The sequence below is a fragment of the Ambystoma mexicanum genome, chromosome 3q (genome assembly GCF_040938575.1).
Source record: "Ambystoma mexicanum isolate Mex_15411 chromosome 3q, UKY_AmexF1_1, whole genome shotgun sequence".
NCBI lineage: Eukaryota > Metazoa > Chordata > Amphibia > Caudata > Ambystomatidae > Ambystoma > Ambystoma mexicanum.
In genome coordinates, this window is record NC_090926.1 from 136,253,060 (window position 1) to 136,275,079 (window position 22,020).

The window sequence follows — 22,020 nt, forward strand, 5'->3', positions numbered from 1 at the left end:
TGGTTAGAGGAGTCTTTCTCTCCCTTCTTCATGAGAGTTTGGATAGCCAATATTTGCAACCATTCTCTGCTCAGAATCACAACAACAAATCTAAGCCCAAAGCACCCTGTGCCACCAGAAGGAGGAATGCAGGAATCGAAGAACTCATTCATCAGGGCGTTACAACCATCCCCAGCCTGAAACTACACCTGGCAGTGTGTGCAGCACACCCCGTACCACAAAGCAGCTCAAACAGTCTACCACACTCTTCAAAAGTTAGCCAGCCTTCATGCTAGCCAAACAAAACTTTGCCACTTGGCACACTACTTCAGAATTAAGCAATATTAAAGATGCTGCGAAAGTCACACACGCTTCCCACAACCCACACATCAACAATCCCCACACAAGGGAAATCTATGCCAGCGGGTGTCTGTGCATTGGCATGCAGCTGTCTGGGCAATTTATTGAAAATAACAAGCATTGTGCACTCTATATACAATAGACCAGGGGTCTCCAACCTTTATGTTGACGTGAGCTACTTCAGTGGGGGGCCAACAGCCAGAGCTACTTGCAGGCTATATCAGGGGTCAGGGTTGTTCATAAACATTGGAACTTGTAATTTTTTTAGCTGTAATTTTCCCTTTATAAATATAAGGAATAACATATCCCTTCACGATTATGTTAATAAGTTCAAAAATCTCTTTATTGCAATCTATTTTATAAGACGTTCTCATAAAAAGACTGTCACAATGTAGGAAAATGATTGGGACAGTCAGTGTGAAGGTTGACACTGCATGCCACCCACCAGTGCTCTGTAGTCTGGTGTATAACTTGATACAGCAACTGGAATGGAGTCACTCAGATGCTCATCGGTCAGGCGGGTTCGAAATTTCGATTTGATGAAGTTCATATTTGAAAATGCAGATTCACAGAAATAGGTGGAACCAAACAGAGAAGTCACTTTTAATGCTGCTGTGCAAATGTTACTGTAACTCCTTGTAATCAACAAGGCTCCAGAAATTGGTGTGAGATGGTCTGCTTTTCAACTGAATGTCCCCTTGCAGGCTGACAATCTCCAGTTCCATAGCAAAACTGTCCAGAGTAAAACAGCTGCTCACTCATTTGTTCTGCAAGTTCACATACTGGACTTCCATGAAGGGGTTTGCGATGAACATCACGCACAGTTCAATCCTTTCAAAATCCCTGAACTCTTCCTTAAGCCTGCTCAGGAGACTGCTGTATTTGTCTATGTTCAGGACTAGCTATATGCTCTGTCAGCACTTGCATTACAGAAGGGAAATGATGCATTTTCCTTTTCTCCACTTGTTCACTGAAAAGGTTAAGTTTGGATTTAAATGTCTTTACTGCGTTTATGTCAGCAATGGTTTTACCCTTTCCTTGTAGTTCACAGCTCAGGGTATTTAATTTCTCATTAACATCTGCCAGAAACGTCAAATAAAGTAGCCAAGAAATGCTGCATAATTGGCCGATGTCTTCATTTCTTGACCTCATGAAGTCTTTGATTTCTGGCAAAAGTGAAAGAAAGCGACATAGTATTTTCCCCCTGCTAAGCCATCGGATTTCCGTTTGTAGCAACAGATCACTATGTGCAGCAGATAGTTCTTCCAGGAATATTTTTAACATTCTGTGCCGTTTGGCCTTTCCACGAATTGAATTAATAATTCGCACAACAGGGGCCATCACGTGATCAAACCCCATCACTTTGGCACAAATTGCCTGCTGGTGGATGATGCAGTGGTAGTGCAATAATGGAGGGAAATGAGGGTCTGCTTTACAGCACGCAACAAAACCAGAAGGACGCCCTGGTGCACCATCAGTTGTTATTGCCACCAACTTGTTCAATGGAATTTTTGTTTTGACAAAATAATTCTTGACCACATTGTAGATAACACCACCTCTGGTTGTGGATTTCAGAGGCAACAAGGTCAAGAATTCCTCTTTGTGTGTGAAGTCTTCAAACACCATTTGAGCAAACAGTGGCAGCAGAGCAGTATCACTTGCATCAACCGATTCACCACACTGAATGGAGAAAAAAAAATTGCATATGCTCAATCTTTTTCTAATTGCCCCATCACATTGACTGATAGGTGCAACAACACAATGGCAAGGAGGGTGTCCGCACCATCTGCACATCTGAAATGGCAGACAATTCCAGGGCAGTTTTCAAAATCTTTTAAAACTGGCTCGGCCACGAGAGCCATCACACCTTTCACAACTGCACCATCTGTAAAAGTGCATTTGTGTTTTGCCAAATAATGTGCAACTTTGAAGGATGCCTCTGTTGCAGCATTTGCTTTCTTTGCTGGTTGGGTAAAAAATGACTGTTGCATCTGCAGGGCAGGTGTTAGTTCAGCTACTTTTTGGGATTGCAGACGGCTTCCTTTAGGAAAGTTCTTTTCATAATTTGTATGCATTGTCCCAAAATGCCCCTCGACAATACTCTTTTTCCCACTGCAACTTGGCACTGCAGATTAAACACACACTTCCCTTTTACGCTTGCGAAAAAGAAATCAGTCTCCCACTCTTGATGAAAATTATACGTCTTCTGCCTTTTGTTGGATGATCCGCCTACTTCTGCATCCATGATTTCAACAAGTGTTGTTACGTTTCTCTTGGGACTGCACGTGCAATGTAATCTGGGGAGGATTTCAATGTGTTATTATGGCATCAACTTTTGATATTCACTACAGGGGCAGAAATACCCCAACCTCTGCTCTGAATATAAGCAAGCAACCAGCCCAAACCATGCCCTGGCAAAACACATTTTATAGAAATTGCAAAAGTCATACGATTAACAAGCAGTTTAATATTTAACATCTCGGCAACAGTCTCTCAACCTGCTGAGCTACCCTGGTAACCTTCTACTGTAGAGTGTGTCTATGGATCCCTTAATGTACTCAAAATTGCTGCATTACCAACTGTATTTTGGGTGCACCCCAGCCAGGAAAGTGATTTAAAGTGGAACTGATGCAGTGTGGAGTTTGGAAAGAAGCAGCATGAAAGATGTTGCCCCATTTTAAAACTTTTATTTTGAACATTTCATTTGAGTGGAGTTCAAATGCCAACTCCACCCCCACACTGGCCCTTGTGGGATCCCTCTTTACATTGTTCCCCATTTCCACTGCCGAGTGGAATAGTGTACCTGCACATCTCATTCACGTTCCAGTGGCCTACTGCACACCAAATGCGAGAGATTCTCTTCAGAGGGTGATCCACCAAAAGAAGAGCATGGGACTAACAAGGCTGCAGCTACTATTAGAAACGGTAGTGCTCTGGCGAGGAAGTCCCGAAGGGGCTTGCTCGTCAGAGCCCTGCCTTCTAAAAATAGCTTACATGACTGAAAAGGAGCACTGGGTCGAAACGGAGGCATGCAGCCATCATGCTGAATGTCTCCGCTTCACCCTGGGCGATTTCCGGTCATATGAGTTACTATTAGAAATGGCAGAGCCCTGTCACCTAAAAGTAGCTCACATGATTGCACATGGGCCCAGGGTGAAGCGGAGACATTCAGCATGATAGCTGCATGCCTCCTTTTCACCCCGGGCTGTGTCTGCCGAGCTGCCCGACCCTATGACAGCACACGCAATGGCTGTGCGCACACAGGCTGAGTGGCTCGGCAGAAAAAACAGAGAGTTTAACTTCCAGCGATCCACCCGACCCAACTTACCTCAGCAAGACATGTTTTCCAGGAATGCCACGGTCAGCTAGCTCCTGCAATCCAATCCCCACCCAGCCTCAGCCACCTCCAAAACAGAACCAAAAATGATGTGCGGCACCACAGTGCTTTTTAAAGAAAAAAGCCTGGGCAAACTGAGTAGCACAAAGAAACCACTGTGGACAATAGGAGCACAGCTCACAGCAAGGAACATGCTCTGGCCACTCACAAGGTGCAATCTATATGCTATAGAGAATTGCAGGCCTGTGATTGGTCAGAGTACTTCCTGGCATCATTCTTTTTTTTTTTCCTGAAACTCGAGCACGAGCTACTTCAAAGGCTCTGGCGAGCTACTCATAGCTCGCGATCGACTGTTTGAAGACCACTGCAATAAACACATTCTCACAGGGGCTATGGGACACTGCAATGTTCTTAAGCAGACGACAGTCAAATATTGAATATCGCTGGGTCCGTGCAACTCTTTCCTTCACAGTAAAGCACTGCAATGATTTTGCTCATACCCACGGACGGTGTGGTCAGGTCTACGAGTTGTATATGCACCGTACCAGACACATAGCAATGTCACACACAAGGGCACAGCAAGCACGTGGATAATGCACCACTTTAAAGCAACCATGGATGTTTCAAGGGTTTAATACATTAAGCTTCTGCCGTTTAAGCCCACACACGTGTGCTGTCCCCTAGGGACCAGGGAGGATAAGTGCTCATCCAAACTAGCAATCAAAATATAGGTTAACATATAGCGGTGCCAGCAAGATAGCAATTCGGTTTTTTGGCATTTAAAATACATTTAAAAAAACATTTTCTTGATAACAAGATAGTCACTCTACAGGCAGTGGTCTTCAGACTTGTGTGACCACCAAGCCCTCCATAACAAGAAATAGGTCCCTGGCTTGGGCCCCTCTATACACATGGACTCCAAAAGGTTTATCTGGTGTAGAATGGTGCCAAATGGAGGTGTGGGTGCCAAACATTCTATCAAAATCATTGCTTGCAATAACTCAAATTAGAGGGCAAATATTTGTAAACGCAGCATTCAGAATATTTTGTTACAGGGGACTTGACTATTTCATACTGTAACGTAGGACATACTCAAGTACAACAACTTGATTAATATCAATGCAGTCACTTGCAAATTGGACAGTGGCATACTGGAGAACTAGTGTGAAGGGTGGGCTTGCCTTTCATCAGCCAGCCATCACTATTGGGTTACCTTTTTGCAATAGCCAACCACAGGTTTTCTTCCAGCTTTGACTGATATTTAGTCTTTAGGGCTGCAAGTGTTGAAAATCCAATCTTGCAAAGGTATGAGGTGCTGTAAGGTAACAGTACATGGACTGTGCATTTGGATAGAGTAGGAAACTGGCTTTTTTGACAAAATCCAGCCAAGGACAATTTTTTGGAATTGGCTCTCCAGTAGACAGCCACTTTGAAGTTCCATTAGTTCCTCCTGGAGGTCTATTGGGAGGTGGGCAGGCCCCTATGTCTGCTAGGAAAGGCTGAACCACGCAGTCATCGATGCTACAATTGTCCTCTGGAAAGTACTTTTGAGAGTAGTTCTGAGATGGTTTCCCCATTAGTTCAGAAACACATGAAAAGATCATACTCCGCCTCCTCAAGAGCATCTGCTAATAATGGAAACGCATTCGGAATGCAGACATTAACCCTCCTCCTCAAAAGTGCCAACTTCTTCTTGAATGCTGACATTTTTTTGTTCATAGCCATTGATGTGGTTTCTTTTCTTTGCCTTGCAGGGAGTGGTTTAGAAAATGTTGCTTTTCAAAGAGGTCGCCATAGTAGGCTAACAGTACAAGCCAGTGTGAATCACACAGAGGCTCTTCTTTTGTCTGGTATAAACCCAGGAGAAAGCGTCTTACTTTGTTCCAGAGTTCCTAAACACAATTTAAAACCTTTCCCCCTGGAGAGCAACCTGACCTCTGTGTGAAACAACGCATCATGTTCAGCTCCTATTTCTGCACATAATGTGGAAAACAGACAGGCTCTTGTGCGGTGCATCATAATAAAATGCACAATCTTTACAACAGAAGTCAACACCTCAGAGTCCATTCCCCATATTGCGCACAGGCAAAGCTTCCCGGGGGATCACAAAGTGTGTCCACAAAATATGTGGAGCTACTACCAACGTTTTCGCTTTTAACCCAGTTCTTGCGCCAGCCATTGAAGGAGCACCATCCAAGCAAATACCAACACACGCCTCCCACCTTAGGCAGTGGGAACGAGTAGTTAACAATGTGAATGACTATAGATGCAGTTGCTCTGCCCTGAATTCGTTTACAAAATATTTCTCCAATATTGCAAGCACAATATCAATTCTGTACTGATAGAAGAGGACAGGTCAGTGATGCGGCAGAAAATCGTGGTGTCAGACATAAGGATACTTTGGCATTTCTCTGCTGCACCATCAGTAAGCATTACCCGGTTGACAGCGAGCATTGTTGCCTTAATTACTCTCAGCATCTGTAAAGGGATCCCCCCACCCCCAAATAATGTGGTAAGAAGCTTTCAAAGCATTTGCAGGTACTGAGGCCACGTTTTAAGAGTGTCTTTTTGCATGTGTATGCCTTGCAGCTGCCGTACAAACAAATCCCTGGTCTTTTGTGCTAATGTTTTGTTTCCAAATGCCGCCTTAATTGTGTTGGCTTCAGGATTGCTAATGTAGCGCCACAAACCACACACTGCAGCTTAACAGCAACTGCGATCCATGTGAACCCAAAATGCAAAAAAAAAATAAAAGACACATTTCTCTGTGTTTTTGCATTTCTCGTGTCTGTTTCCACCTTTCCTTCTGCTTTTCGTTTGAGATTCTTACCATCTTTGGGCACTAGGAAACTATCCAGTTCTATTTGTCATTTCTGCATTTTAACGGCTGAACACAATTAAAAAAAAGAATGTTTTTTCCAGCCGTTTTTGTACTATGTTTAAAGTGCAGAAATCACATACTGCCCCCTCCTACCCCACCCACTCATTAACTCAATCGGGGGTTGGGAGGGGGACCCCCGAACTCTCAATTTCCCCACCCAACACATGCATCCTACCCACATGCGCACACACATACAGTCCAAAACTCACCTCTGCCTCCTGTGACGACTCTGCTGGGGCCCACAGCGCCGGTCAACCCCTGCGCGCACGACAGGAGTTTGACAAGTATGATAGTTTGATTTAGAAAGACTGCTCTGTGCAGTTTCGTTTCTGAACTGTCTTTCTACTAGTAACCAACCATTGGTCTCTGGGTCATACTGCCCCCAACCAATGACTGCCCTCTACCCAAGCCCCTCCTTTGGCAGCCATCTTCAGATTTGGTAGCACGTAAAGTGGCAGTAGGACCAAGAGAAGAGCCGCAGAGGGGTTGGAGGGAGGGTTTGCATGTGAATCCATGCCAGACCCATGCTGGAGAACAACAAACAGGTAAGTAACTTGTTCCTTCTCCAGCATGGGGTCTGGCATGGATTCACATGCTCATGAATACAAGAATACATAGCAGTACACACATGCAAAACCACAGGAGGTGGCAAGGCTCAACATTAAGCATTACAATAACTCAACATCAAGCATCTCTTACCTCCTCACCAGGCTCACCTTCAAGCGAACAGGCTGCGCAGCACTGCCTGGCCGACTCTGGACTCCTCCCTGGAATCCCGGTTGACGCAGTAGAATCTCGTGAAGGTGTGTGTCGACCTCCACGTAGCAGCCCTGCAGATGTCGAGCAGGGGCACACCAGACAGGAACGCCGTGGTAGCAGCGATCGCTCTGGTTGAATGGGCTCTCGGATGGCCGGGTAACGGTCGGTTTGCCAACCGGTGACAGTGCATGAGGCAGCCGGAGAGCCATCTGGAAATGGAAGCCTTCGAGAGGGCCTTCCCTTGGTTCACAGGTCCAAAGTTCACAAACAGCTGTGATGTTTTCCGAAGGCTTTTCGTGCGGTCCACGTAGAACTTCAGCGCTTTAGACACATCCAGCGAGTGCAATGTCCTCTCGGCCGGCGACGGGAAGAAAACCGGTAACACCAAGGGCTTGTTGAGATGGAAGTCCGACGGCACCTTGGGCATGAAGGAGGGGTGCATCCTCAGCACTACCCTTGTCTCGTGGAATGTCAGGTATGGAGGTTTACAGGAGAGTGCCTGGATCTCTCCCACTCGTCGTGCGGAGGTGATGGCAACAAGAAACGCTGCATTCCATGACAGACATTTCAACGGTGCTGAATGCAGAGGCTCGAATGGCAGCCCCATGAGCCTGGTGAGCACCACATTGAGCTCCCACGCCAGGGCCGGAGCCTTCACCGGCGGGAACGAGCGGAACAGTCTTTTTATGAACTCCTTCACCAGGCGGTGGGACCACAGCGACGACCGCCCCGGAGTTCTGGTGTAGTGGGAGATCGCTGGGAGATGGATTTTGATGGAGGCGTGCGTCAGCCCCGCCTTGGCCAGCGACAGCAAGTACGGCAGCACTTGAGGTAGAGGGTTAATCTTCTGTGCACGGCACCAGACAGAGAACCTCTTCCATTTGTGTCCCTTGCACTTGAGAGTCGACAACGCCCTGGCCTTTGCAAGCACCTCCTTGCAGTCCGCCGAGATATCGTACCCTCCGAACTCTAGTGCTGCAGGAGCCAGGCCTGCAGGTTCAGCGATCCCGGGTCGTGATGGAGGATGATGGCACCACCTTCCGTGGCGAGAAGATCCGCGTCAGCCGGTAGTTTGACCGGGGGGGAGAGGGGCCGACATGTCCAGAAGGTCCGGGAACCAGATCTGCCTCAGCCATGCCGGTGCGACGAGAATCATCCTGCACCAGGACCGTCTGAGTTGACTGATGTGTCGCAGCAGCAATGGCAACAGAGGAAACGCGTACAGGAACAGGCCGTCCCAGGGGAATGAGAAGGCATCGCCCATGCTCCTCGGCTGGGGAAACCTGCTGGCGAACCTCTGGCACTTGGTGATGGTCGCCGTCGCAAATAGGTCGATCTGGGGATTACCCCATCGTCGGAATAGGAGATCCACTTGATCCCTGCCGCAGCTTCCACTCGTGGCACGAGCGCAGCTCCCTGCCGAGTTGAGTCGGCAATGGTTTTCTTTATTCCTGCCAGATGGAAGGGTACCAGGAACATCCCTTGGCCAACGGCCCAGTGCCACAGATCCTGCGCTTCCTTGGATAGGGCTGGGGATCTGGTGCCCCCCCTGCTTCCTGATGTAGAACATTGTGGTGGTGTCGTCAGTGAAGACCCTCACCACCTTGCCCTTGAGGGATGGGAGGAACGACCCGAGGGCCCAGAACACGGCTCGGAGCTCCAGGACATTGATGTGAAGAGACCTCTCCTCTGGGAGCCAAAGGCCTCTTGCGTGCAGATCTCTGGTGTGTGCTCCCCATCCTTCCAGTGAGGCATCTGTCGTCACGGTTTCCTGGTGTGCCGGGGTCTGGAAGTCCATACCCGCCGCTAGATGCGCACGGGTGCCTCACCACTGGATCGCTCACAGGAATGTCTCGTTGAGGGGGATCTGGTCTTCGAAGCCGCCCGCTGCTTGCATCCAACGGGCGTTGAGGAACTCCTACAGAGGCTGCATCCGCAACCTGCATAGGCGCACTAGGTAGATGCATGACGACATTATGCCGAGCAGGGACTTGATGGACCTCACCCTGGCCGTCTCCAAGGCCAAAAGCTGTTGTACCTTGCCCAGGATGGCCTTTGTCCTTTCCTCCGAAGGAGAAGCCAATCGCGGCACTGTGTCGAGTCTGGCTCCCAGGAACAGGGCGTCTTGCAATGGTACTAAGTGGGATTTTGCAAAGTTGATCGAGAAACCCAGATCCGTGAGCAGTCGGACGGTCTTCGCTGTGTGATCGACGGCAAGTTCCCTTGACTTTGTCCGGATGAGCCAATCGCCCAGGTAGGGGTATACGTGGATCCCCAGCAGGCGCAGCCGCTCCACCACCGCCGCCAGTCACTTGGTGAAGACTTTTGGCGCCGACTTCAATCGGAAGGGTAGGGCCTTGAACTGGTAGTGCCGCACCTGGACCACGAATCGCAGGAACTTTCGATGTCCCTTGTGTATTGGGATGTGGAAGTAGGCATCCTTCAAGTCCAACGACGATAGGAAGTCGCCCTCCTCCAGCTACCCCAGCACATGCTGGAGGGTGACCATCCGGAATTTCTGGGAATTGTATCTGTTTAGACGACAAAGGTCCAGGATGGGTCGCCAACAGCCGGTCTTTTTTCATACAAGGAAGTACCAACAGTATACTCCGAAGCCTCTGGGACGAGTTCTATGGCGCCCTTCCTTAGCATTGCTCGTACCTCCAGGAGCAGCTGTGGCACGTGGTTTTCCTTCCTGGCCACGGGTGGTAGACTGGGACACTTTCTTTGGAATTCCAGAGTGTGCCCGTGGGCTAGGGCATCCAGGACCCAACGGTCGGTGGAGAAGGAATCCCACACTGATCCATTTTGCAAGCCAGCCTGCCACCGGGGTGCTCGGGTGGGGGCCACAACCCCCCCACCCCCCGGCGACGTCACGGCCGGTTCAGTCCCGTTTTGCCACGGCCTTGCCATCTTGGCCTCCTTGGCGACGGGATCCTCCGGCCTTGCTGCGTCCTCTGTATGCTTCTTGCGACGAGGAGCGGGCCGCCTGGAAGTACGAGGAATCGCCACCAAATCCTTTGGAGGCACCTTGTGACTTCCCTCCGGGGGCCCAAAAGGACGGCCGCCATTGTTGGAGAGAACCCAAAGCCCGGGCCGTCTCTGTGTCTGCCTTGATGGCTTGCAGTGACTCGTCCACTGCCTTACCGAACAGGTTGTTCCCTTCGAAGGGCATGTCCAGTACCCTGGTCTGCACATCCTGACGGAAATCGGTGGCCTTCAGCCAACTGCGCCGGCGAAGGCAAACGCTGTTGCCCATCTGGCGAAAGCCAGTGTCGGTGATGTCTGTGGCCATCGTGATGGCGTGGTCCGAAGCCACCTCGCCTTCTTGTAGTATTTCCAGGGCCTCAGCCCTCTTGTCGTCTGGGAAGTCCAGGAGGGGAGCGATCTTGTACCACAGCTCCCTGTCGTAGCGTGCCACGATCGCGAGTGAGTTGGCCGCTTTAATCGTCGTCGCTGACGAGATGACCCGCTGTCCCATGGCATCCAGCTTCTTCCCGTCACCATCCGGCGGGGAAGTGGAAGTTGATGCCGTCGCCCCTGGCGATTTCTTCTTGGCCGCTGCGGAGACCACTGAATCCGGGGACGGCTGTGCTCTGAGGCACACAAGGGCAGAGTCTGGGACCCGGTACTACTTCTCGTACAGATCTCTTAGCAAGAGCCGGGAATGGGTTCTTCAGAGGCTCGAGCAGGGGGTGATGGGAGGCCCATCCCGTCGTCACGACCGTCGTCGTCCATCCCCGTTCCCATCTCATCCCATGGAGGAGGGTGGACTCACCTCCGCTTGCTCAGTGGGCTCCCCGACGGTCCAGGCGCCGCTGGGTCGTCGGTTGGGAGTAAGGGCATCTTATGTCCCCATCTCCGTACACAGGGTCTGTATGGCCATCAAGATTGCTCCTGAATTGTCCTGCGGTACGGGCACCGGGAGCATGGCTGGGGAGTAGGGTCCTCCGTCTCCTCCACCATCCGCGGATCCTCGTCGGCTCCACCGTCGCTTTCTACGTCTGCCTCGTTGGGATCCCTCCTGTAGGAACAGACTTCCTCGAACCTCTTGTCCAGGACCTTTGCGATGCCAGCCAGCTCATCTTCAGAGGTGGTATCTGTGTCCATTATGGCTACCGTGCCCCCCCCCATTTCTCTACCCGGGGTTTCACAGGGGTCTTATTGATAGGCTGAAAAGATGATTCCCTCCGAGGGAAAGCCTCCTTAGGTTTCGGCAGGGCCGCCACGAATACTGAGATCGAGGCCTTAGCAGGATGAATGAGGGCCATCACGATCTTAGGCGCGCCTGAGGCCTTCACCTTGGAGCGAGGGTCACCGCCTCGCTCCCCCTCGGCTGTCTCCGTCAGGATCGACGGGGACTTCTCCCGAAGCTTACCCGGGTTCTCCGACTTCCTCTTCACCGAGCCAGAGCATTGGCTCATGGTTGATGGCGTCTGTGATATCGCGCCCTGCTTGGCAGCCAAGGAGCCCGACCGATCGGGGCTCCCGCTGCCCGCAGACTCTGTGCTTTGCCTTTTGTTGGGCCCCCGTCGCCAGAGCACCCTCAAAGGTCTTAGGAAGACCACTCAGACTTCTTCTCACTTGCTGCTGGGTTCTTCCCCTCCAGCCAGTTGGTGAGTCGAGTACGACGATCCTTCATCGTCCGTTCGGACATGTTCTTACAAAACGCACAGTCCTTCTCCACGTGCGATTTGTCGTCGTGAAGGCAGTAGAGGCAGTAGAGGCACCGGAGTACTCATCTTCCTTAAAGACATTCTAGCTCCAACAGGCGTCATGTTTCCTTTGTCCTGGGCCATGACCATGTGGGGTAGGCCTCAAAGATCTTCTGGAATCCTCCGAGAAGTGGAAACTCGACGAAAATTGCCCTTGAGGGGCGTAGAAAATTCCGAAAACGGGTCCCTGTTGATCGGAAGTAGAATCGGTGGAGCTTGAGGCTCGATTGACCGAAAATATAAGAGTAAACATATAAGAGTACAGCAGACCACTCATATAAATTAAAACTAGTGGATTTGAAGAAAAACCACTATAATGATATCATATGTACCGCGGCAAACTCCACTGGAAAACTCTTCCAAATCCTTAAATCCATAGATAAGCCTACAACACTCACACCACCATTCCAGCCAACCGAAACAGACTGTGAGAATGTTCAGACTGCATTTCAAAACAAAATTACCAAAGCCAGAGAAACTATCATTAACTGCCAGACCACAAACACTTCAATTAAAACTTACCTCATAGAACACAACATCGAGACAGAAACCCCTAAATTCCAATTCCGACCCACCACAGTTGATATTATGAAGAAAACGCTATCCACCATGAGGTGTACCTCGTGCTCAGAAAATGTTCTTCCCCCTAAACTTATTCTTGAAAACCCTGATATCTTTGGTCCCTTTCTCACAAGAATGGTAAATGCCTCATTCAGAGACCATACTGTACCCAACATCATCAAAACAGTCACGGTCACTCCTTTACCAAAAAAACCAGACCTTAACCAACAGGATCCTGCCAACCTCAGGCCCATCACAAATTGCAATTTTCTGTTGAAAATTATGGATAAAATAGCTACTGATCAACTTCAAAGCTTTATAGACGAAAACAACTTACTTCACCCACAACAATCTGGGTTTAGATCCAGCCACAGCACTGAGTCGGCGCTATTAGACCTGCAAACTGAAATGCTCTCCATTCTGGACAGAGGCAAATCAGGGCTACTGATACTGCTGGACCTCTCGGCGGCGTTTGATTTGCTAGATCATGTCAAACTCCGTGAGGCCCTCAAAAAATCTGGCAATTGCTCAGAAGGAGCCATCGAATGGATTGCCTCATTTCTGCAAAACAGACAATCCAAGATTGTTTGGGGAGACAAAGCATCTAACACCAAATTAGTCGACTGTGGGGTCTCTCAGGGAGCCAGTTTCTCCCCCTTACTTTTTAACCTCTATATGCGATGCCTTTGCACCATGCTATCCCAGATGGGTATATTTTTTACCAACTTCGCTGACGATACCCAACTGGTATTTGAACTCAGTGGGAACTACCAAATAGACAATGATAAACTTTCTCTCCTATACAACACCATCGAACACTGGATGAAAGAAAACTGGATGTGTCGAAATGGCTCTAAGACTGAGCTCATGATCTTCGGATCTACACAGGCCAGAAAAAAATTGAGCCCTGCCTTTAACTCATTTACCATCAAAAACATCCAGATTCCAATATCAGCTAAAGTAAAGACCCTAGGTGTGTATCTTCAAGCCTCTCTAGGCGCTGAAGCACATACAAGCTACCTTAAAAAAAACTGTCAGTACCATCAGATTCTCCTTAAAAAGATCAGGCCATTGTTAGACCAAAAGAACAGCATCATCATCGCTAGGGCCACTATATTGTCTAGATTGGACTACGGAAACTCCCTACTCTTGGGAGCCAATAGTAAGTGCTTGAAAAGATGTCAAACCATCCAAAACAACGCCATCAGAACGATCGCTGGAAAATCATGGAGAGAACACATCTCCGGAGAAAGGAAAGCCCTCCATTGGTTGGCTATGGAGGAGAGAATCTCCTTCAAGTCTCTTACCACGGTACATCGCTGCCTATATGGCGCAGCCCCGGCCTACCTCAAGAAACAGTTTTACATGGTACGAGCCACCCAGGAGCCTCAGATCATCAAATACAGGCAAACTACAAACCATTATAACTAAAAAACAACATGGCCTTGGCAAGGCCTTCCCGACATTAGCCATCGGAAAATGGAATGACCTACCCACCACATTAAAACTTGAGCCTAACTACCTCACCTTCAGGAAAAAACTGAAAACCTTACTTTTTAAGTAAATCCTGGTAACATACTGAATCAATGAGTTAACTTAGGCCTTCTTTCGCCTAGTCCGGTCTCTTTTTCTGTTGTCCAGTCTATATGTAAGCGTTCTGATGCCCGCGGGCTTTAACGCTATATAAACAAATAAATAAATAAAATAAAATAAACTCTTCGAAAAAATGCAAAACGCAGTAAAAGCTTGAGAGCTACAGCACGAGGACTCCCAACACTTGAATGTGCGGTAAAAATCTGAAGATGGCTGCCAGAGGAGGGGCTTAGGTAGAGGGCAGTCATTGGCTGGGGGCAGTATGACCCAGAGACCAGCGATTGGTTACTAGTAGAAAGACAGTTCAGAGACGAAACAAACTGATTTTTTTTTTGTAATTTATTTTTTTTAAAAATCGAGGATTCCCAGCCTGACGGGGAATATTCATGAGCATGTGAATCCACGCCAGACCCCATGCTGGAGATATTTTCACTTAGTACCAACGATCCATCTAAAAAAGGTGCCTGACTCTGAAAACATTGCAAACCCCCACCTTAATTTATGTCATGTTATTTTTTTAAAACCATTTCAAGTTTTCAAAAATAAAAAAATGCTTTAAAAGATTCAAATTGACAAACACCACATAAGATTTAAGTCCCCAAACAAAACCATGTCAGCAGAAATGCTGCTTGGACTAGGACGGACACACACACACACACACCCCCCCCATAGAAGTCTCAGAAGACTTCCCTGTTCAGATCGTGAAGTTCTAGCTCGAATTTTTTGTTGAAGTGTGGTCCTGGATGTTAGGGAGAATTCTCATAAATGTTCTAATTCCCCCACATTGGAGACCCCCAACAACTTTGGATTGTTGTACCTGGAGAGTGTGTGAGCCTTTCTTCCCACTCTCTCATGTATTTTGATGTGCGTTTTATTCTTGTGTTCTTTGATTATGGAGCCTAAACAACTCCATAAGCATCTTCTCATTTTTGTGTCACACAGCACCCTCAGTGCAGTGACACAGGGAAGCCTTTCAGGATGTCCCAAGGTTTAAATACCTTCTCTGGGATAAACTACTGTTCCAGAGAAAGTAAAGTTAAATTGACTTTACTAGTCTTTAAATTCCTAGACCCAGCACACACTATGGGTTACCTAGTAATCCCGTGTCTAGAAACTCATGTAGCAGTCAAATACTACCCTTTCCTATCGAAATGGATGGTGGCAGTGGTTTTACAACAAACTACCATGATTTTACCTGACCAGGAACACCGGCAGCTAAAAATCACAAGAGCCATGTTTTTCAAGATGGCGTCTGAGCCTTTTTTGTTTAAACTGGTCCCGTTCTTTTTTCGCCGTTTCTATTTCGACAGGTCCTTCTAGATTGTGTCTCTGCGCGCCAAACCAGGTTTGGTCCTTTTGTTCCTACGCCTTTGGCGGGCTTCAGGACTGAAGACTGCCTCTGGCGCCCGAGTGTCTGGGGTGGGCAGGAATTGAGGGAGGTGCTCGAAACTCCCTGTGCTTTGTCTCCTAGGAGTCCCAAATGCACCCTGGCGTGATTGGCTGGCTGGCTGACTGTCTGGCAAGGACAGCCAACCTGCTGGGCGAGTGACAGCTAGGCTGGAATGAACGGGAGAGAACTGAATAAAAGGCAAGTCTCTTGGCTTGGAAGGCAGAGTCGACCACTGGAACGAAAGAACCGAAGACGAGCTGGAAGAGAACGACCGCTGCAAATCCTGGACGGTTGGTTTGCCCAGTGAAGCCCTGCTGCAGGTCCAAAACGCCCAGTTCAGCTCGACAGAAAAACCCCTTCAAGGACGACTTCCTTTGAGTTGGTAGGACCAATAAACTCGTAAGCCACCTGGATACCATTCAGGGAGCTGTTTAGGATTAACCAGGGAGAAGGACACCAGCTTGTGTGCTTGAAGGACAGCTATTGGAACTGAAGATTTGCCAAGTCTGCCAGCTTTATGACCAGTCGCCGTGCAGTGCAGGAGTCCCCAGACATCCTCCCTCTTGTACCCACGACTGAGGCTCAGGAACAGCGACATCTGCCGGAAATGCCAGGAACAGAACTCTTCAGCTGAATCTTTTTCTTTGTTGTAAGGTACTGTGAAAACCAGAGAGAACTTACCCCTCACTGCAAAAGTGTTTATAATGTTGACAACTTTCAGGCCCAATCATCTTGTGACCCAGCATACAAACCTTTCCTCCACAAACTACTTCTGAGAACTTTGGCGAAGACTTTACCGTTTAATAACCAGAACCGTGTTATCCTATACAAGAAATGTTTAGCCCACTGACTTTGGCCTAACCTATTGCATTGAATTGACTCCTCTGGTGAACTATTTGCCTGGTTTCAGAATCACTGTGATATTCGTTAGATTAACCTATGCCTTTCCACTCCTACTTTACTGCTATTTTGCCCTTACTTCAGGGGAGCCCAACTGCTTAAGTAATCAGTACTGTAGTATATTTGTGTGATAGAACTTGCCTCCTTTTAAAGAACTTGCCTCCTTTTAGTGAATGCTTTATAAAGTATTGTGTAATAAATTAGTAAGTGTTTTACTAAGAAACGTTGAGTGTAAGTGTCTATTTGAATACTTGTGATTGTAGACCTCTGTGTAACAGCCCCTACAGCTCAGATTCCCTCTTGAGTTAAGCCCGACTGCTCAGCCCTGCTACCAAAAACTGTAGTACAGACTTATACCAAAGGTTGGTTTTGCTTACACCTGCAGTCCTAATTGTATGTGGTGGTCCCAGAGGGTACTGCATGCAATTCTGCCTAACACTGGACTAGGCCATAGATTGGCGGCTAAAACCACACCTGGATGCACAGGGCCAATATAAACCTTCAGCACTTCTACTCAACCAATGTTACACAGGGAAAAGAAATCCTTACTTGTCTGCATGACTGGGTCAAGTGCTTCACTGGATTTTTCTTGCTGGTACACAGGTGGTTAGGTTGACACAGCAACGCTTGGAGCAATGCTGCTGCAATGTAAACAGTCAAGGATACACGTCTACCTGTGACTCCTAAATGAGCAGGGGTTAATGTTAGGAAGAATTCTCCAGAATGGCTAATTTCCCTTACATAAGGAGTCCCTCAGCAGCTTTGCTGGATTTCTAGGATTTTTTTCACCTGGTAAGAGCAAGACTTGTTTTCCCCACTCTTACATGTCTTTTTGCTGTGTGTTGTACATTTTTTGCTCATGGACTATGGAGTCAGGCATCATCTTTTTACTGTGTGTCACACAGCACATTTAGTGCAGTGACACAGGGTTGTCTTTTTTAGACTTTCCACTTTAAACTCCATTTTCTGGGACTGAACTGTCTCCCAGAACATGTAAAGTTGCCATTGACTTTACTTGTCTTTTTAAATTTACAGACCCAGTACAACCTATCTTCCAATATAGTACTGGAAGGGTTAATAGTTATCCCTTTTTGTCTGTTTCTCATGGAACAGGTATCTACCATTTTAGCCTTGGTACAGTTAGAGGCTATGGTGGTAGCCTCAAACTCTAACCCGCTGGACCCCATTGATTTTTTATTTGGTTCTGGTCGGGTTTATTCGCCATTTCTTTTTGTAAAGGTCTTTCTCGTGTTTTACTCTGCGCGCCAAATCAGGTTTGGCTCCTTTGTTTGGCGGGCTTCTGCACAGAAGCGCTCCTTAGGCGCCAGAGTTTCTGGGTGGACAGGATGTGAGGGAGGGGTTTGAGCCCCCCTGCACAAAGTCGCACTCTTGCTTTATTGGTTAAGTGACTGTCCTGCCAGGACAGCCACCCTGCTGTGTGATTGACAGTCAGGCTGTGCGAATGGGGGAAAACTGCTTAAAAGCAGGTCTCTGGGACTTGGAAGGCAGAGTCGCCACTGGAACGAGAGAACCAACGAGGAGCTGAAGGAAGACTACTGCTTCAACTACTGGACATCCCGGTGAAGCCCTGCTGCAGGTCCAAATCTCTGACGACAGAGAAGATCTGCAAGGAATCTTCTTCCCTTGAGCTTGGTGGGATCAACTAGCTCGCCAAACACCAACACCACCGGCCTCCCTCTCCTGGTCGAATATGCTGTGCATCGCTGGAGTGAACCGAATAGCCAGGAGGAACTGAACCTGTTTGGGTCTTTTATTCAACGCTTTGCTCTGCTGCTGGCTTCTTCCCTGGGCAGTGCAGGACCTTCCAGTCTTCCTCCATGTCACCACGACAGTCGCTTCAGGAACCGTGAGCCTGCAGGAACTGCCAGGAACAACCGCCTCGGCTACATAATTCTTCTTCATTTAAGGCACTGTTCAAATCCGGTTGTGCGTTCCATCCGACCAGAGTCGGAGTGTTTGAAATCTTTCGCTCTCCGAAGGCTTGTCCTTCTCTACTCTTTTGATTAACTTTTCCTCCGACCAACTTCGTTTTGAACTCTTGGCAAGACTTAACCGCAAACTACTCTGAACTGTGTGATCCTCTCAAAGACTCTGAACCATTAACAATGGCCCAGGCTTACTGACCTGAATCCTAGTTGTAGTAAGCCTTTTCTAGAGTGCCCTGCCTATATCTTGTTGGTGTGATTTTGAAACCTTGTCTTTCCTCCCCTTTTAAATTGCTAGAGTGCCATTTTGCTCACACTTCATTTTTTAGCTTAACTTGCCCAGAATTGATTGGGTGTTGTAGTGTATTAAGATTGTGATTTTCTGCTGCTTTATAATAGTGAACTGTTTTATAACTGATGGTGTAAATAAGTGTATATTCTTTTACTCAGAAACCTTGAATCAGTGTTTGTTTGAACCATAGTAATTGCTGCCCTTTGTGTAACTTCTGATACTGCTCACTTTACTCTTGAGATAATTCCGGCTGCTCAGCCATCACTACCGCTTTACTCTGTAGTACAGGCTTGTACCAAAGGTGAAATTGTACTTACACATAGTCTTAATTGTGTGTGGTGTTCCCAAAGGGTACTGCATATGATTCTGCCTAACACTTAAAACAAACCAGCTCTTGGGTGTTAGGCATCACCTAGTAAGCAAGACGCAACGCTGGGAAACCAGGAGGGAGTACACCGTGCACTGTAAATGCAACTCCCACATGAAAATTGAACTTTCAGTACCGCCCCCAAACTGGACACGAGAAAGGAACAGCCTCAAAAATAGGTTTGAAATCCCCGATTGTAACTCCTACTATACCTTAATTTACCCCACCATCACCCACAGCAAAATACAGTAGTTTTTAAAAAAGACATGCTTACTGTCGGCAAGTCCTAATACAGATGTCAGGATTTTTTATGGTGCCATTGCTGCTGGGGACTTTGCTGTCCAAGATGAGATGAATGAGCCAATTTGTGTTCCTGCAATTGAAAAAGTACAATAAATAAAAATTATAGACTTACCAGACTGACCATACCAATATTTGTGCACTACACTGTGCCAGTTGGCACACATCCTCCCCCACACACAAAAGGGACCTAGAGTGCAGGGTCCAACCAGGAAATCTCCAAAGTTCGCTATAGGCCAGTCCACCCCAGCTGGCAGAGAGAGTAGTCAGAACACATACCTGAAAACGTGACTCGTACTCAGTCACAGAGACAAAAAGAAAAAAAAAAAAAAAAAAAAAAAGAAAAAAAGAGCAAGCGAAAGAGCATTAGCTTGTTATATTTTACCCTCAGCTGGTTATATTATACCCTTAACAGTTGAGAAGTCCAACCTGCTGGCATTCCAATAATTCATCTACATATCTTAATAGAATACGGCACGGTAGTTCGGAAACATCGAGTAATAACCATGTAGCTTATACTGCAGTTAGGTGACAGCGCTGACGTAGCAGCAGACTACTGCAGCTGCTATGCCAGACACAAGGGCCCCTGGCTTCTCGGCAACATATGGTGCCATAGACAGGTGAAGGCTTGGCACCCACAGCAGGATGATATACATGAATTCCACTTTAAATCACTTCTTTGGCAGCGGTGCACCCAAAGTACTGTTGGTAATGCAGTGATTTTAGTACATCAAGGGATGCATAGACTTGCTCTACAGTAGATGGCTCCCAGGGTAGCTCAGCAGGTTGACAGACCATTGCGGAAACTGTGTTTAAAGGTTGAATTTAACCAAAACAATAAAATATGCAAAACTTGTTAATCGAGTGACTTTTTGCAATTACTTATAAAAAAAAAAAAGGAAGTGCTATAAAACGTGTTTGGCCAAAGGAAGGGTTGGGGTATTTCTGCCTCTGTTTTGCACCTGTGAACCCAGTTTAATTTCCTAATAACTGCTGTCAGTACAACAGAAGCATTTATTTGTAAACATAACACCTTTATAAATAGAACATGTGATAAAACACAAAGCAAGGGGCACACAAATAGTATTGGTGTGATGCTAAAAAAAAACAAACAAATAAATAAATAAAAAATAAAAACCACCACCACACACATCTCAAAGAAAACTAGTGAACGCAAGTTTCAGCAGAGTTTGACTTTGGAAATTCCTTTTCCTTTGAATGTGTAAAAACGCACATTTGAACAAGAATGTGTCCAGCATGTAGAATGCCTGCTTTCAACATTGACCAGCCTCCTCCCCGCCACAGTGATGTTCATGGCCCATCGATTTCCGTGGTGTCCCTTTCAGGACAGAAAAAACAAACGGGATGAGCAAACCGAGCCAGGAAATGCACGAGTTACGGCTGGGGAAAGGAGCACTGTTTAGATTAGCTCACTGAGCCCCCAGCTTCCCTCTGCAAAGCTGGGGGATTGGTAAAGCCTGGTCATGGCTGAGGTAGGCCGGGTCCAGAGATCTGACCAGACATCTGATGCCAGATCTCGGACCCGGCCAGCACCATCCCATGGACCAGAGAGTTGACGAGGCAGAGGGACAGCCAAAGCAGAGGGGCGGTGTTGTATGATATCTGGCCCCCCCACAGCAGATTGCTGGTGAGCCCAGCAATCTGCTGTGGGGGAGCTGGATATCATACAACACTGGAAATGCGTGCTTCCGTCGCCGCTCGCCTCTTCCCCCCATGGCCAAGCAAGGTGGGGGCACAGAGGGAGAGGGGTGCAGGGGGGAACCAGCATTGCAGTGATCCGGACCCCCCTGCTCACCTTTCCCCATGCATTAGTCTTCGTGGGTCCAAAGGGAGAGAGGGGAGCAGAGGAACCGACAAAGGCCTGAAACGTTTGCTTTCCGGCACTCCCTCCAACTGTGGTGCGGCGGTCTGAGGCGAGAAGCGGCATCCCTTACCAGGCAATAAGATGCTGGAGGCACAAGCAGGAAGCAACAACTCAGCGTGGACACGCGATCCAAATGCAGGAAAGCGCACGTCCAGACTGCATTTATTCCCAGCGCCCCCTTCACATTGCATTGACTGAGCATGTATTTTCTCTTTTCTCGCTGTCCTGGATCACACGCCCCACAGATTGAAGACCTCTGCCTACAGTATGGCTATTTTTTTAGGGCTAAATACTCATTGTTATCTTGCTCTCAAGACTACATAGGAGTTTGCATGTTCGCTGTATACTAGCAAAGCAACCTGCAGGCACCTAGTCAGTGAGACAACGCAGGTAAATCAAGGAAGTCGCAGGGAAATCAAGGAAGTCGGTCCTATACAGAGAGAAAGAAATATTGGGTGGTGGGGGGGGGGGGGGGGGAGACAGGGGACAGGGGGGTGTCAATGCACTGCCTGGCAGCACTGAGCGGTAAAGTCAGGCACATCTCCCTGCAATGTTCAGATCCCCTCACCTCATAAAGGCAGTAAAGTTACAGAAATCATACCAAGGGAACTGCACGCCGTCGTAGTGAGCCCAATGCCGTTTTAATAGTGAAAGCCATGTTGCGCAGATAACGGCAGTGCTGGTCATTGGGCCGGCTCTCGCCGGATCCGAGATCTCACACCAGGTGTGTAGCCGGATCCGGCCAGAGCCAGCCG

The 22,020-nt window shown here is 47.9% G+C and overlaps 1 protein-coding gene across 1 annotated transcript in view; it reads right to left on the reverse strand.

Annotated features, from left to right (window-relative positions):
- The window catches only part of LOC138582223 (leucine-rich repeat-containing protein 3-like), a 202,141-nt gene that overhangs the window by 170,771 nt on the left and 9,350 nt on the right, over nt 1-22,020 (reverse strand). Inside the window, exon 2 of the mRNA XM_069653322.1 lies at nt 19,355-19,453. The gene's annotated coding sequence lies outside the window, so the exon portion shown is untranslated. The remainder of the gene's footprint in view (nt 1-19,354; nt 19,454-22,020) is intronic.